The sequence below is a fragment of the Armigeres subalbatus genome, chromosome 3 (genome assembly GCF_024139115.2).
Source record: "Armigeres subalbatus isolate Guangzhou_Male chromosome 3, GZ_Asu_2, whole genome shotgun sequence".
Taxonomy (NCBI): domain Eukaryota; kingdom Metazoa; phylum Arthropoda; class Insecta; order Diptera; family Culicidae; genus Armigeres; species Armigeres subalbatus.
Window position 1 is genome coordinate 57,023,478 of NC_085141.1, and position 16,196 is coordinate 57,039,673.

General features: G+C 40.8%; 1 protein-coding gene across 3 annotated transcripts in view; it reads left to right on the plus strand.

The window, feature by feature from the left end:
* LOC134220065 (dipeptidase 1) overlaps positions 1-16,196 on the plus strand; it is an 833,398-nt gene that overhangs the window by 238,961 nt on the left and 578,241 nt on the right. The gene's annotated exons all lie outside the window — the stretch shown is intronic.

Sequence of the window (16,196 nt, forward strand, 5' to 3'; positions counted from 1 at the left end):
TCAAATGACCTATTCTTGACGATTATTGAATCGATTCATCGTTGAGTAATACTCGAATCAAAATTAATCGATTATCATAACGATGAATCGAATAATTGAAGTAATCGACATCTAATAGTTGTAAAATCCCGATTAATGTATTACTCTCGATTCTTGTCGATTATTGAATCGATTAATCGTTGGGAAGTAATCGATTAATCGATTATCACAACAAATAATCGATTAATCGAAGTAATCGATTAATTTGCGACATCTCTACCGATGCTGGGACCGCTCCAGTGGAGATATATCAGCTTCCACACTGATATTCTTCCCTCCCCCTTCATACGGGAGCTTGGCAGAAGGAAGGTCGTGCGATATGTGCCATCACAAATATTGCCCTCCGCTCGCTTTCAAATCGACTTCTATAAAAACATTCTTCATGCCTGCCGTATCCTAACGGAACTATCAATTCTATACTTTCGCCTCTAATGCTATCATGAACATGTACGTCCAAGTTTGGAAGATGATATTAGCATTTCCATATCAAACATCATATAATTGAGCTCAGAATCACGCTAGAATATTTCACTGAAAAATTTTCTAGTTCCTGGCGGTTGCACTATAGACAAATTATTTCAACTTAACCTTCCTCCCAAGCATAATGGTGGTTCTGAAAAGAATTGATTCATTGCCACTTATTTGCCTCACCAACAACAACTACTGGACTGCGCGACAGCCATCTGATGATTCGGCTTTACGCACGCCGTTAATTGGCAGATCCAAAAATGCTGGTTGTAACACGGATGTAAAGATGTATTGCTGTTGCTACGACTGCCACCACCATTGAACGAAAAATTTTCATCCGCACCACCACAGCCGTTGTCGCTGGGACCGCTTCTGGACGCATTGGTCCGCTTTCCGTGAAATCCAGAATGAAAATGACACGCGCATGTGAAACACGGGGCTTTTCATACACAGGAAAAACGAAGCAGTGGATCAAAAGGCCCGTACCTTATGCAATCTGATGTCCGTGTTGGGGATTTATGAACGGGATTGATTATTTCCGAATTTTTCACCCGATTTGAATAGTTTGCCTTTGATAATGAAAAGTTTTAATACAATCAGCAAATTGGTGGAAAGTTTCCGAATCTATTAATAAGAAAATCTCGAATATCCGTCGGAAGATAAAGTCGCCATTACCGTTTTAAATCTTACATGATTTCGTGACGGTCCCGAATTTGGAAATTTTCATTTTGCACCCTGTATCCGAGGCTTCCCCTTAGACGTAGTTTACGTCAAAAACACGTCCCCACGTGCTGCTGTCTTGAACTGGGGGAGCGTGAATACTGCCACGCGCGCCGGGTAGAGCAGTTTTCTTATAACCAATAAAGATGGCTTATTAGTCCCTCCTCTTTGTTGTCCGGTATGACTGCAAATATTGTGTAACCGTCAAACACTCACCAAAGGGGCGTGGCTACAGGTTCAACTTTATTGATTACAAGAAAGCAGCTCTTCCACGCGCGCGCGTGCCATTTCGTTCGAGATGTCGCGGAGACCAGACCATGGTACCACCTTCGGCATCGGCGGAGCTCTTACCGGAAATTTTATTCCCGGCGATGGTGTGGGTCGCGCGGTCGTCGTCGTCAGCATCAACAGCACTCAGATGGAATTTTCTTAGTGTCTACGATGGCGGCTATGGTGGTGTTTATTTCTGCAACGGTTGCGTCTGAAGTGTCATCAGTGAAAGCAGCTCTTTATTTGAGGCGAGACGAATTTTGATCAAAGTTCATATTAATCGCTTGGTGATGGCTGATAGTTTCCGTCGGTGGCGGAATCACGACCGTGCGTTAGGAACGCTACAAAAATTTATTCGCATGAATAGCATCAATACCAGTGAAATTTCCCCTCAAGATTATTATTTTAGTAGATAGACTGCTACTTGTTTCAGGTTTAATTTCCATCCATGCGAATACATTTTTGCAGCTTCTCCTTCTGACGCACGCTCTTCGTTCCCACCGATGGCGTAGGTAGCGCTCGTAACAGGATCGTTGCGACAGAGAATCCAACGATGGCAATCTGTTGCAGTGTAGCGGTAAAACCATAGAGCCAGCATCTGCATTTGAGTGAAATACTCTTGTGATATTCTGACTATCGAATGGTTGCTGTTGTGTTGGTGATTAGGAATCCGCATGATCTGAAATCTGTCCTTTTCAGGGCATTATTGGAGGAATTTGGCTTGACTCATGAGATTGTTGCAATAAATCGGCAGCAAAGTAACGTAAAAATTCATAAGATTCAATCCATCATTCGACTTCTGCAGAGTAAGTGATTAAAAATCCATCGAAAGATAAAGACGCTATTAGCGTTTGAAATCTATCCTAATTTCGCGACGGTCTCGAATTTGGAAATTTCCGTTTTACATCCTGTATCTGAGTCTTCCCCTTAGACGTAGTTTACGTCAAAAAAATATTTCAACTTAACCTTCCTCCCAAACATAATAGTGGTCCTGAAAAGAACCGATTCATTTCCACTAATGTGCCTCATCAACTGCACGACGTTGATTGCCAGATTCAACGATGCTGTTGGGAACACGGATGTAAAGATGTATTGCTGTTGCCACGACCGCCACCACCACCTGATGAAAAATTTCATCCGCATCATCACCCATAAATCCCAATCAACGAGCCCTCCCGTGCGAATGAAATCGTCCGTTCTCCGTGACAACGCGGGGCTTTTTATACACAGGGAAAACGAAGCAGTGGATCAAAAGGCCCGTACGTTACTGCAATCTGTTGTCCGTGTTGGGTCCGTGTCCGTGAACGGAATTGAATTTTTCACCCGGTTTGGAAAGAAATAATATTTTCAATAGTTTAACGTTGATAATCAATAGTATCAATAGAATTGGCAAATTGCTGGAGAATTTCCGTATCGATTAATAAGCAAATGTCGAAAATCCATCGAAAGATAAAGACGCTATTACCGTTTGAAATCTTACATAATTTCGTGACGGTCCCCAATTTGGAAATTTTCATTTTGCACCCTGTAACCGAGGCATCCCCTTAGACGTAGCTTACGTCAAACAGCGCGAGCAAAAAACACGTCCGTACGTGCTGCTGTCTCGAGCTGGAATGCGTGATGAGATCGTGAGCCTCGCGCGCGGGGGAAAGCAGTTTTCTAATAATCAATAAATATGGCTCAATAGTCCCGCTTCTTTGTTGTCCGGTATGTGTGCAAATATTGTGTAACCGTCTCACACTCACCAAAGGGGCGTGGCTACAGATTCAACTTTATTGATTACAAGAAAGCAGGGGTGACATTGCGCATCTCGAATCGAATCACTCGATTCGTACGTTTTTGCATTCGTTTCGTAAAAATTGCGGCATTATGTATTTCGTTCGACTTCATTCAGTCGAAGTACAAGATTTCGAATGGTGTTGTACTAGCTCAATCGAGTATGTTCTGTCAAACGAAATGTAAACAGAGAGAATAAGAGATAGCTGTCTCCGTGTTTATCATGCCGCCCGCTGGAGAGACAACCTTCAGCGCATTGCGAATGTGAGTAAACAAAGAGAATAAGAGTAATTTCATCTGCGTGTAGCATGTTGCCTGTTGGAAAGGCATCCTCCATGGCATGAATTGGCAGATAATTTATAAACAAGCAAATCGTGCTCAGTGACTATAAAAGCAATATTATTTATTGAGCAGGTGAAACCGATTAAAACATTATGCCGATACGACATGTTTAATAAATTGAGATATAGTTACGACACAAATTATAAGTTATAATAAATTATAAGCAATTCTCGGCCGTACGAAAACCATTTTGTTTTTGTTAAATGTCGCTCTAATGTAATCAAGTGTCAGTCTTCCACTGTCATTAGTCGTCTGAGTACATGCGACCGCATGCGTAGAGCAATCAAACTCATCAAATACTTTAGCATTTATTATATTTTTTCGAGTTTATGCCACATATCCAATTTTGAGCTAAATAATTTAAAGCTAAAAAAGGATTCGATAATAAACTGCCCATGATCGCATATTTGTAACACTCGCATTTTTGATCATTTTGTAAAAAGCATGTAAATCGTCCAAAAAAACGCAATTCACTGCATTTTATCCCACAACAGTAAAATAGGCTTTACTATCTTGCTTATCTGTGGTAAGCTGGAAATGATTGAGTTTGTGGGGAGGATTGTCAAACGATGTACAAAATCAACCAAAATGCAAATGTTACAAATATGCGAGCATGGGCAGTAAATTACTTTGATGTTTCCATGTGTTTTAGTTAGATGCACTTGGGTCATCTCTTGCGCGTTTTTTTTTTATTTAACTCAACTATTTTACGTAGATTTTGGAATATATACGTTTTTACGCAGATTTTCCCCATAGATTTTGCACGCGGTTTATCGAAATTTGTTAAGAAATACGTGAAAACTGCAAAAAAAACGATTTAAGTTGAAGTTCTTTTTACGAGGATTTCGGGATAATTAGATATTGCATATTGTCTGGAAACTATAAAAGTAGGTATACTAATGACATTCATTCCTTCATGATACAATAATGAAACATTTATACTCTTCCTGTAGAGAAATAATAACAAATATAATGAAAAACTTTCAGCAAGAAATGACTCTCGAACAACATTCGAAAGCTATAAAGGTGACGAGTGATTTTCATTCGACTTTAGTCGTTTTTCAGTGTGCTATCGAGTCTCCATAATGCCAAAACATCTCGTTATTCTTGTACCTCCTCGAGCATACTCGAACGATGAGTCGTTTTCGAGATCGAATCGAAACCCGTAATGCCAAACATGTTCGACTCGATAGAATTACGTTCGAATCGAGATGCACAATGCCACCCCAGCTCTTCTGCGCGCGCGAGCCATTTCGTTCGAGATGTCGCGAAAAGCAGATTGTGGTCCCACCATCGGCATCGGCGGAGCTCCTACCGGAAATCTTATTCCTACCGATGGCGTGGGTCGTGCGGCCGTCGTCATCAACATCAGCGCTCAAATTAAATTTTCTTGTCTGAAGTACTAACGATCGGCTACCATCAATAAAAGTGGCTCTTGGGAGCGTCCACAAATTACTTAACGCTTAGAGGGGGAAGGGGGGTTGGGCGAGTGTGACGACCCATACATAATTTTTGGATGTTTCATACAAAAAGTGTGACCTAGGGGGAAGCGGGGGTTGAAAATGCCCTATTTTTGCTTTTCATAATTATGGATCTTCCCAAGGTGACTCGGGGAGGCACTACACACCGTGTTATTTTTCCTATCTTTTGTCTCTTTCTAACATTGTCACCTCGTAATTTTGGAGTGGCGTATTTCGGTTTTCAGTAGCTTGATGTAGGGAAACGGTTCGCCACTTCATCTCATAGTTCCTTTTTTTTCATCCCATCAAAAACGAAGCAATGGAAAGGAATTCGGTTTGTTTATTATTTTTTGTGATTTTTTTCAGCAGTGAGCACGCATGTTGACAAAAAGAAGCGACGAATTTGGTGCCGTATTTCTTTGGTTTGCGATGAGATGGATATATGAACAGTGAGGTGGAGATCGGAACAGTTCCCCTAACTGTTCCCCTAAATGTAGATTGCGAGTATTAGCACGCGCCGGTGATACTTTTTGAAAATCATATTTGTTGTACAAAAAAATTAAGCATTAATGATAAGCATTAATGGTAATAGTATCAATAGAATTGGCGAATTGCTGAAGGATTTCCGAATCGATGAATAAGCAAATGTCGAAAATCCATAAAGACGCTATTAGCGTTTGAAATCTTAGACGTAGTTTACGTCCAAAAATCTGTAGCAAACATCAATACTGACGCCATACAATTTTCTTCAGTCATAATGCGAATCAATTGTTTGCATGGCCTCCTTCCGATACTTGCTTGGGATACTGCCACGTTGCGCTTTGAATAAAGTTCTTCCCGGAACCGATTTCTTTTTCATTGATCGGCAGGAAAAATACAAAATTAGAGTCTCGCGGGAAAATTTCATGTTGTGCCGACAACATCCAAATCGTTGCAAACGCCACATTAGTGAATAAATTCCTGTAGCAATCTTCCGATGACAGCCTATGCTCGGACCGGCACTAATGCTATGATTCCGCTACCGATGCCAAACAATTATGGTTTGTTCTATGAAGAAAGTTCGTCTAATATCAACATTCTCAATCACAAAAATCATATAACTCCGAATTACGCTAGAAAATTTCACCGAAATATTTTCCAGTGTCTAACGGTTGCACTTTAGGAAAATTATTTCAACTTAACCTTCCTCCCAAATATAATGATGGTCCTGAAAAGAACCGATTAATTGCCAATGTGCCTTATTAACAGCAGCCACTGGGCTGCGCGACCGCCATCCGATGATTCGGCTCAACGAACGCCGTCGATTGCCAGATCCGTCGAAGATGGGACACGGATGAAAATGGTGTGCTGCTGCTTTCACGACCGCCACCACCACCGACCGAAAAATTTCATCCGCACCACCACCGCTAAGACAGCCGTTGTCACTGGGACTGCTTCTGGACACCCTGGTCCGCTCGCCGTGACATCCAGAATGAAAATGACGCGCGCAAGTAGTAGTAGTAGTAAAATTCTTCTTTATTTAATCATTTTCTGTTCTACAATTATAATTTTTCTACATGTACAGTGCTCGGCCGGCTTGGCCCTCCAACTTCAATTTTAAATTTTTATGTTTACATTGTTATTTAAGTGTTAATATGATATATCATGACGGCCTTTAGGAGGCGCTGGTGTGTTTTTTAAAATTTGATAACCTAACTACTATGTACACTAATATTTACAATGACGCGCGCACGCGAAACACGGGGCTTTTTATACACAGGGAAAACGAAGCAGTGGATCAAAAGGCCCGTACCTTACTGCAATCTGATGTCCGTGTTGGGAATTTATGAACGGAATTGAATTTTTCACCCGGTTTGGAAAGAAATAACATTTTCAATAGTTTAACGTTGATAATCAATAGTATCAATAGAATTGGCAAATTGCTGGAGAGTTTCTGAATCGATTGATGAGCAAATGTCGAAAATCCATCGAAAGATAAAGACGCTATCAGCGTTTGAAATCTATCCTAATTTCGTGACGGTCTCGAATTTGGAAATTTCGGTTTTACACCCTGTATCTGAGTCTTCCCCTTAGACGTAGTTTACGTCAAAAAGATCAGAACGCTGAATATCAAGTTTAGAGCTCTGAAATTGATTAACAGCAGCATATTCGTTCTTGCATTACTGCGGTAAAAAACCAGGGAATTTATAACTATACTGATGAGGCGACAGTAATGGAATTGAGGAAGTGCAAGCCCCCTCCCAGCCAGCTGATCTTGTTGAAATCCGCGGTTTATGTTGCGAGGGACTTAGAACCCGGGTTGAGGTTCCCGGGCAGTCCGGTCACTGGAGGGGTGGGGACTAATAGCCTTGGGGTAATGCCCGGAAGCCTTGTGTTGTGGGAGCTTACTTCCAAGATTGACCTCAGGAAGCCCGTGAAATCGTCAAATTAGCTTGTATAGGCCCTGTGGTATTCTAGAATAATCGTGTAGATTGGGAATCGAGTAGTTTGAGGTAGGCGTGCATGAGAGTGTCAATGTGGAGTGAAATGAAGAGCAGTGTTTTGGTGAATAAATATAGAACCTGTAATTAAGAATGATATTGTGTTGTGTTCAAATATGGAATATCACATTGGCGATCCTAGCCATGAAATAATCAGCTGAAGCAATGGTAATTATGGTTATGCGAGCGGTAAATCGAAGTGTTTTGTTTTTGTCAAACGGTAAGTTTTGTTTTTTTGTCGCGCTGAAGGCATCATGATGCGATGATTGTGAGATTGTGACAGAAGAAAGGAGGCATAGTGAATTATTCTATATGCCCTGTTTGTTTTTGAAAATACACGGTTAAGTAAATCAAACCAAACATAAATATAAATAAAAGTTCGTTTAAGTTGAGAGTAAATATAAAATTACTCATAATGCAATTTGATCATTATACCTTTTGTTTTTTCCGTTGATTCTGTTGATGGGTTGCATTCCTTGCATGATTATTTAAGAAATTGGAAAATCTTTTATATAGAAAGAGCATTTCGCCGCAAAATTTCGCATGATAAGCTTCGATTTGCGAAGCATTATTGTGTATCCGGAATAAATTTATACCGCTTTTTATACCGAAGTTGGGTTTTCTCCAGATACAGGCAACTTTCATAACTTCGGAAGTAGTGCACTGGATTCGCCTAAAGAGGCGCTAAACAACGGATCAATTAATTTGACAAATAAAACTTCGGAAGAAAGTTCGGTTCGGAAGTCCTGACTTCCGAATTCTAACAATTGCTACGCCGACAATACAAACGTATTCAGTATTTCAGTATTTATAATTTGGCATGAAAAGATCTTTTGGGCTCGAAAGTAGCTTTTAAGAAGGATGTATTTGTTTTTGAAACTTCAACTCGGAAACTGTTTGTAAGGTAAATAAGTGACTGAGAAGGAATGGTAAGAAATCAATCTAGTTTTAATTAATAAAAATATAGTAAACAAAGGTTTTTTTTCATTGTGCATATCGCAATGCTCCAAACACTTAACACACATCCTATTGTTTCAAATACGAGGCTTAACATAAATTTCATCTGATTGGAGAGTGGAGAGTGGTTAGGTGTGCTATTATAGATTTTATTAGTTGAACTTATCGATTGTTAAAATGTATTAATTTATTACAGTGAAATGATTTAAATCTGGAAATATCTTTCTTCAAGAATTGATAGATAGCAAAAACTAAAGACGATGTATATTTTTTTTTCAATGATGATTAAATTAATAATTGAAGCTCAATCAACCATTGTATTTCAATGATTTTTTTCAAGTCCTGGTAGAAGGGTTGAGTGTTGTGTTGGGTGTTGTTGGAGATGAGTCGGGTTAGGCCCAAGGCCATCTAGTGTTCGTTGAATAGTTGAAAGAGATGAGTCGGGTTAAGCCCAAGGCCATCTGGTGTCGTTGTGTATATTGAAGAGATGAGTCGGGTTGAGCCCAAGGCCATCTGGTGTCGTTGTATATATTGAAGAGATGAGTCGGGTTGAGCCCAAGGCCATCTGTTATTTGTTTTCACTGCGGAGATAGATGAGTCGGGTTAAGCCCAAGGCCATCTAGTGCTGGTTGAATAGTTGAAAGAGATGAGTCGGGTTAAGCCCAAGGCCATCTGGTGTCGTTATGTATATTGAAAAGATGAGTCGGGTTGAGCCCAAGGCCATCTGGTGTCGTTGTATATATTGAAGAGATGAGTCGGGTTGAGCCCAAGGCCATCTGTTATTTGTTTTCACTGCGGAGATAGACGAGTCGGGTTAAGCCCAAGACCATCTGATGTTCGTTGAATAGTTGGGCTAATCCCAAGGCCATTTGGAGTTTGTTTTCGCGGAGATAGATGAGTCGGGTGAAGCCCAAGACCATGGTGTTAGTTGAACAGTTAAAAGAGATTAGTCGGGTAAAGCCCAAGTAGGTAAACTGGTGTTTGTAAAAAAGGTTGAGCCGAGCAAAGTCCAAAATTTGGAGTTTGTTACATCGTTGTGAGAAACTAAACCCAAGGCCAGTTTATTCCATCGATGGTGAGGACAAAGCCACCTGGTGTCCGTTTTAATGCTATCTTCTAAAATAGTCCTCAATTACTTTTTGGACATGCTATATTGTAAAATAGACGGAATTCTTAATGTGCGTTTAAACTTTGTTCACATCTGTGCGGATAAGGTAAATGGCAAGCGGTATAAAGTATTCATCCTGTCGAGAAAAGTTGTAAGCCGAAAGAGTAAATTGACTCTTACTAATTATAGTTCATTCCAAACAAAACTCAATTTCTTGAGTCATTCCAAATCTATCGAGGATTTCAATAAAAGAAAAGGTATGAATTATTTTACAATTGGCACTTGAATATATGCGAAGCAATCGACAAAATCTTTGAAATAATTAAAAAAAAAAAAGATTGGCGTAATGAAAATTTATTGTGAGAAAATAGTAACGGGTACGTAAAACATTGAGAGAAAATTTGCAGGTTCCAAGTAAAATAGCTTGAAATTTGAATTGTATCGAGTTTTCCGCTCCCTGTATTCGACATTGGAATTTAAAAAAAAAATTAGAGCTTGTTATTTAGCCGAATGAAACCCCTCATTGAAATACAATCATTCAAATAGGAGTATCATGAGATCATATGTAAATTTTAATTTTTGGCTTATAAAAAAAAAACAAAATATATTTAAAGTGTTTGTAATATGAAGCATAACAGAAGTAACATGCCACACACGATGAATATTTAAAACAAACGAATCTGGTTGAACCCAACATTGTCTTATATTTTTTCCGACAAGAGTAATTCAAATTTATGGCCATATGCGTCGCGATTACCTATTCCCCACTTCGAAGCTGGTATGGATGAAACAAAGAGTAAATAGACGTTCTCCACATGAACTTTCCAACTCTGTTTAGTATTGCGCTACAAGATACTTCTAACGCTAGAGTCTCATTTTTCGGAGATAGATTCAATCAAATTGTTGAAAAATATTGGAGAAAAAACTACATACAACTTGCAAAGATTTCTGTTAATCGAAAAAGTTAGTGCCTTGTTAGTGCCTCTGCAGTAGACAAATTATGCTGAAGGCTGTATGGCTTGTTTAGAAAAACGCTCCGAGCTAAAAAAAAACAGTAGGTGTGAGATATGATCTAAGAAACGTTGGGCACTGTTTACTAGTTTTGATAAAACATATTCAAATTCAATTCAGAAAAATATCGAAGCATCAAATAAAATGTTAGTGACCTACTCGTTTATTGAATAAAAAGGTGGAAATATATATGAGAATAAAATTTTTATGTTTAATAAAATCGATACTATTATTTTTTGTGTGAATGATTACTATAATATTTTGTTTATATTGGTATTTTATCATAAATAAAAGGAAACATTAGTGGTATATTCTATTCGCTTTTTAACAAGAATCGCTGTTGTGTTTTTTTGGTTATTGCTCCGGAATGTAATTATCAATCAGGTTGTAATTAGCATCATAATAAAAATGCTATGAGTTTTATACTAGAATAACTTCCTGACGACAAACAGATGTCATCACTCTAGTATATCTACTTATGCTTATAAAAATATTGTACCTTATCCATATATTTGTTTTGTTAATGTTATTTTTCAGCTAAGTTCTATATTCCTCAGCAAATATTTTCTAGGTTAACAGCGATCAATTAAAGTTTTGGTTGATATTCGACTTGGACTTTAAAGCAGCCTGCGACTCAGTGAAATGGAACGAACTGTGGCAGAGAATGCTAGAACATGACTTTCGATCATTGCTGATTAAATTGATTCTTGCGACGCTATATGGGTAAAAATCGAGCTTCGGAACAAACAGTGGAACATTCGATTCATTCATGACATTGGGGGAACTGAATCAGGGCGATACGCAAGTGCTGTTCAACTTAGCCTTTGAAGGTGTTTAGGAACGGAACAAGTTATACACACTAATTTTGGTTTGGCGGATGACATCGATATCATTTGCAGAGTAATGGGAAAAGCAAGTTTGAGCGGAAAAAAAGCGGCGCTCAATACTTGGAGGCGTGGTGCAAAATAAAGAAAGGCGCAGATGTATGAATCATGAGCTGTACTTAGTGAACAAGAATATAGAAATCGACAGGCCCATAAAATATGGCAAATTACAGGGACCTGAACATGTAGTTTTGTTTACCAGAGGAGAGAGCTGAAAATTGGCTGATGATTGGCAACCAAAGAACAAGCAACCTGGGAAATGGATTGTTTGATAAGTGGAAAGCTGCTAAGAATGCAAATGAAAACCAAATGCTGAAGGGCGGAAACCAAGCAGTTTGACAGATTGTGTTGATTTATTTCCATAATTTCAACAAATATAACATAATTATTTCCTTTTTTTCAGTTACTTTTTTCATTGTCACCGGAGGAAGATGAGGTTAAACGACATTACAATTGTATCTATGATAGCATGTCAACCGATAATCGTACTGAATGATTCGACCGGCCACAACACCTACAATGCGTCAACCGTACGGACTTAAGAACGAACTTCGTCTGCTGATTACACTTTTCTGTTACATTAATAATTTGGTACATTCTTATTTCTGTCAGGGGAGGATGTGGTATTCTAGAATAATCGTGTAGATTGGGAATCGAGTAGTTTGAGGTAGGCGTGCATGAGAGTGTCAATGTGGAGTGAAATGAAGAGCAGTGTTTTGGTGAATAAATATAGAACCTGTAATTAAGAATGATATTGTGTTGTGTTCAAATATGGAATATCACAGGCCCCCATCTTTTAAGAAAGAGATGAGGGCGGCGGTGCTGGCAACGTCGTCGGGTAATGCATCCCTGATGCGGAAGTTGCAAGCTATGGACCTGTTTATAGTGGCTGTTGAGGAGTGCCAGCTCCACGCTCCATGCCAGTGGACTCGCGCCGCTGAGGGGGAGACCGACGCCGGCCATCGTGTGCAGAATCCGGTCCCCTTCAGTGAGGAGAGGGATCCTAAACTCTCCGGAAGTGGCTGCGGCGAAAGAGACGACTTTGTGGCAGATGGCCGCCAGCGCACGGTGTCGAAAAGGCAAGATGCCTGCCTCGGTACAGGCAGACTCGGCTGGTGTTAAGGGTAACAGTCCTGAGGCAGCACGAACGTAGGAATTAAAAGTCGATACAGGTCAGTTCCAGGCCATAGAATAGGCGGCTATCATGATAGCCTCCCCGATCTTTAACCGGAGCCTCCTATTGTTGGTTCGATGAGGCTTAGGCACGTTGACTCTGGTCCTACAACTTACTTTGATTTCGTGGAAGTGCGGAAGAAACAAGAGGCTCCGGTCAATGGAGACTCCGATAATAGTCACATTTTTTTTTGTTCGGGATAAGCTGGTCAACCAACTTAAGGCTCGGTCCAGACAACTGATGTCTTCACTTAGAGACGTGTCCTCGCACGCATTTGCTGGCTATCATAGTAAAATCTACCAAGTTGGCCCAACGGAGGACGGCACTGGCAGCAGATTGTGCCTTGATCCCAGTACGCCCGGGCGTATCGCCAACGACAACCGACAGCATATACGTAGATATATATGTTGGCGGGGAGGGAACGAAACACCTCGTTCATAGTCACGAGGAACAACGTGACGGATAGAACGGATCTCTGTGGAACTCCTGTTTCCTCCGTGAAGGTCCTCGAACTTTGATTACCAATCACAACTTGAAAAGAGCGCCCTGTGAGGAAATTCCGAACGAATGCAAGGAGGTTGCAAAGAAACTAGATCCATGTGCTTGCCGTCGTTGTAGGCGTTCTGCAGCACATCTCCCAGGTAAGCAAAATATGCTCCCGTGCCGTAACCCAGGCGGAACGCGTGTTGACGGTAGCCGAACCTACCATCGGCTTCTAATTTGTCCCTCAGCCGACGATTCACTAATCTCTCCACGACCTTAGAGACACAAGAGGTTAGTGAGATAGGCCGGTACTTTGTGACATCTCGGGAGGAAATGTTATTCTTGGGGATGGGTACAACGAGGCTTTTCCGCCACCCGTCAGACCATGCTTGGTTGATCAACTCCAGAAACCGGATTTTGGCGCAGGGACGGAGGTTTTTGGTCATGCGATAACCGATCTCATCGGGACCTGATGATTTTTCGTTACACATTGAGAGGGCAAACGATAGCTCAGGAGTGGAAAACGGCGAATTAAAAGCAGCATTTCGTTAACCCTGTGGGACTCAAACGTTGGAGAGAAACGAAGATTTTTTTTATTCTTTATTAAAGTGATTTTCAAGTGTAGTACAAAGTTCATCACTTAAAAGAGACGAAGATCTGCTGGCAATAGTCGAAGGTCCTTTCTTCTCGCCTTAACCACAAGTCGCGTGTCGTCCGACCACCAACGGAGTGCCTTTCGTCTTGGCCGATTAATAATTTGTGGTATGCCAGCCACAGAGGTATCGAGAACGGTTTTTGTGAAGTCAGGAAGAGTTTGGGCGCATTACGATCAAATTTGCGTCTTGGCCTCTGGGTGATGTCCGGAGGCGAAGCGTGGACTGTGACCGAAATCGGATAGTGGTTGCTCCCGAATAGGTCGGTGGACACTTCCCATTTAAGAGATGGGAGTATGGACCGACTGGCTGCGGTCACGTCGATGGCGGTGGCCGAGTGGCCGTTAAAGAAAGTGGGAGAACCGTTGTTTAGGGTTCCTAAGTCCGCGTTCTCGAAAGAGTCGAAAAGAGCAATATCACGGGGATCAGACCTACGATCACCTCAGGCTGGATGATGCGCGTTCATATCCCCCATGAGGAAGAAAAGGACGGGGGAGCTGGTCATGATGTAGCTACCTTTCTTTCGATGCCCGGTTGAGGGCCACAGGGTAAGTAGAGATTTACCATGGTGACTTGATAACTACCGCGGAGACGGACTCCGACAGCTGGAAGGTCTTCGTCGAGCTGAAGTACATCGAACGGGATATCCCGAAGGAATCTATCTTGATGGTCCACTTGTTCTTCCCTCCAAGGGAACGGTCCATGGAGTCGAGTACGGGTTAGGGACAAAAGGTCGAAAGACATAAGGTCGAAAGGACAAAAAGTCGAAAGACAAAACGTCGAAAGACAAAAGGTCGAAGGGACAAATGGTCGAAAAGGACAGAAGGTCGAAAGGGACAAAATGTCGAAAGACAAAAGGTCGAACGGGACAAAAGGTTGAAAGGGACAAAAGGTCGAAAGGGAAAAAGGTCGAAAGAAACAAAAGATCAATAAGATCAAAATTACACAATTTTTAACAATTAATTAAAATTCATTCAGTGAGTACAACTAATAGATGGATGTTTGGGTTTTTTTAAATATCACATCACATCAATTTAAATATCACATCGATCTGTAAAAATGGCGCACGCCGCACATTAAATACATCAATGCGCGCGCCTGCGGCGTGCCCTATTTTGGCAGATCGAAGTGACAACCTTGATATCCATCTATTATTTGCACTCATTGAATGCATTTATTTAATTGTTAAAAATAGTGAATAATAAAAGGGCATTTTTTTGCCAACTGTATAGGACAACTCTGTCTCGCGCAATACAAGTTTTATTCATTTCCAAAATCAACAATCTGCTTTATTTCTAACAAAACTATCTAGACATTCATAATATTGTTTCATAGCAATTTCTCCTTCTTTAAAAATGGCTCATTCTTCAACTTAGATTATTGAGATGAGTGTGTTATTATTTCTGCTTGAAGTTAAATGCATAGCACAAACACCCAACTTGTTATCAACTTGTTCTTGATCGAAATTTTGTCTTTTGTCTTTTCGACCTTTTGTCCTTTTCGACATTTTGTACCTTTCGACCTTTTGTCCTTTCGACCTTCTGTCCCTTTCGACGTTTTGTCTTTTCGACCTTTTGTGCTTTCGACATTTTGTCTTTTCAACCTTTTGTCTTTCGACCTTTTGTCCTTTCGACCTTATGTCTTTCGACCTTTTGTCATAGATTCGTCGAGTACAACCCGATTGACCTCCTGAAGGCCAAAGATCTACGGCGGGTTGTCGCACGTGAGCAGTTCTAGGTTGGGAAGGTTGTTCCAGAAGCCGTTGATGCTCCACTAGAAACAAAGATTGACCTCCAGCGGAAGAGTGGTGGTCGGCAAGGGAAATGTGCTACCATGGTCCAAACCGGTAGAAGGTATCGGCGAATCGTTCGATGTACTTGTCGAGTTGTGCTGGTCAGAGGGGAGAAACCATGGGATGCGTTAGGTTGCTGTCCCCCGGAAGAAATCGGAGGGGTGCCATAATCAACGGGAGGCTCGTGCATGTTCAGATTTGTATGTTTTCTGGACCCAGGGAGAGGGTCGGAAGAAGGAGCTGGGTCAAACTTCTGGAAGTTCTAGGATTTATAACCCAGGTTGACGCTGGGTCTGTTGGGACTTATTTCCCGGGTTGGTGTCCCCGGGGTGCCCGAAAAGCATCCGAAAAGGATAGGACTTACCACCCAAGCAGCACAATCGAAGTAAATTTATCGAAATCGAAAAATAAAGATGCTTACAAAGATGTGCCTTGGTTATTCCATTTCTATAATCCATTTCTATTTTTATCGTAATATTCATCATTTTTGGGAAATTTCATCTATTGAGCGGTCAACTCATTAGTCCACTCTAATTTTTAAATGAAATTGAGATAATCTAATTTTTTAAAACATCTAAA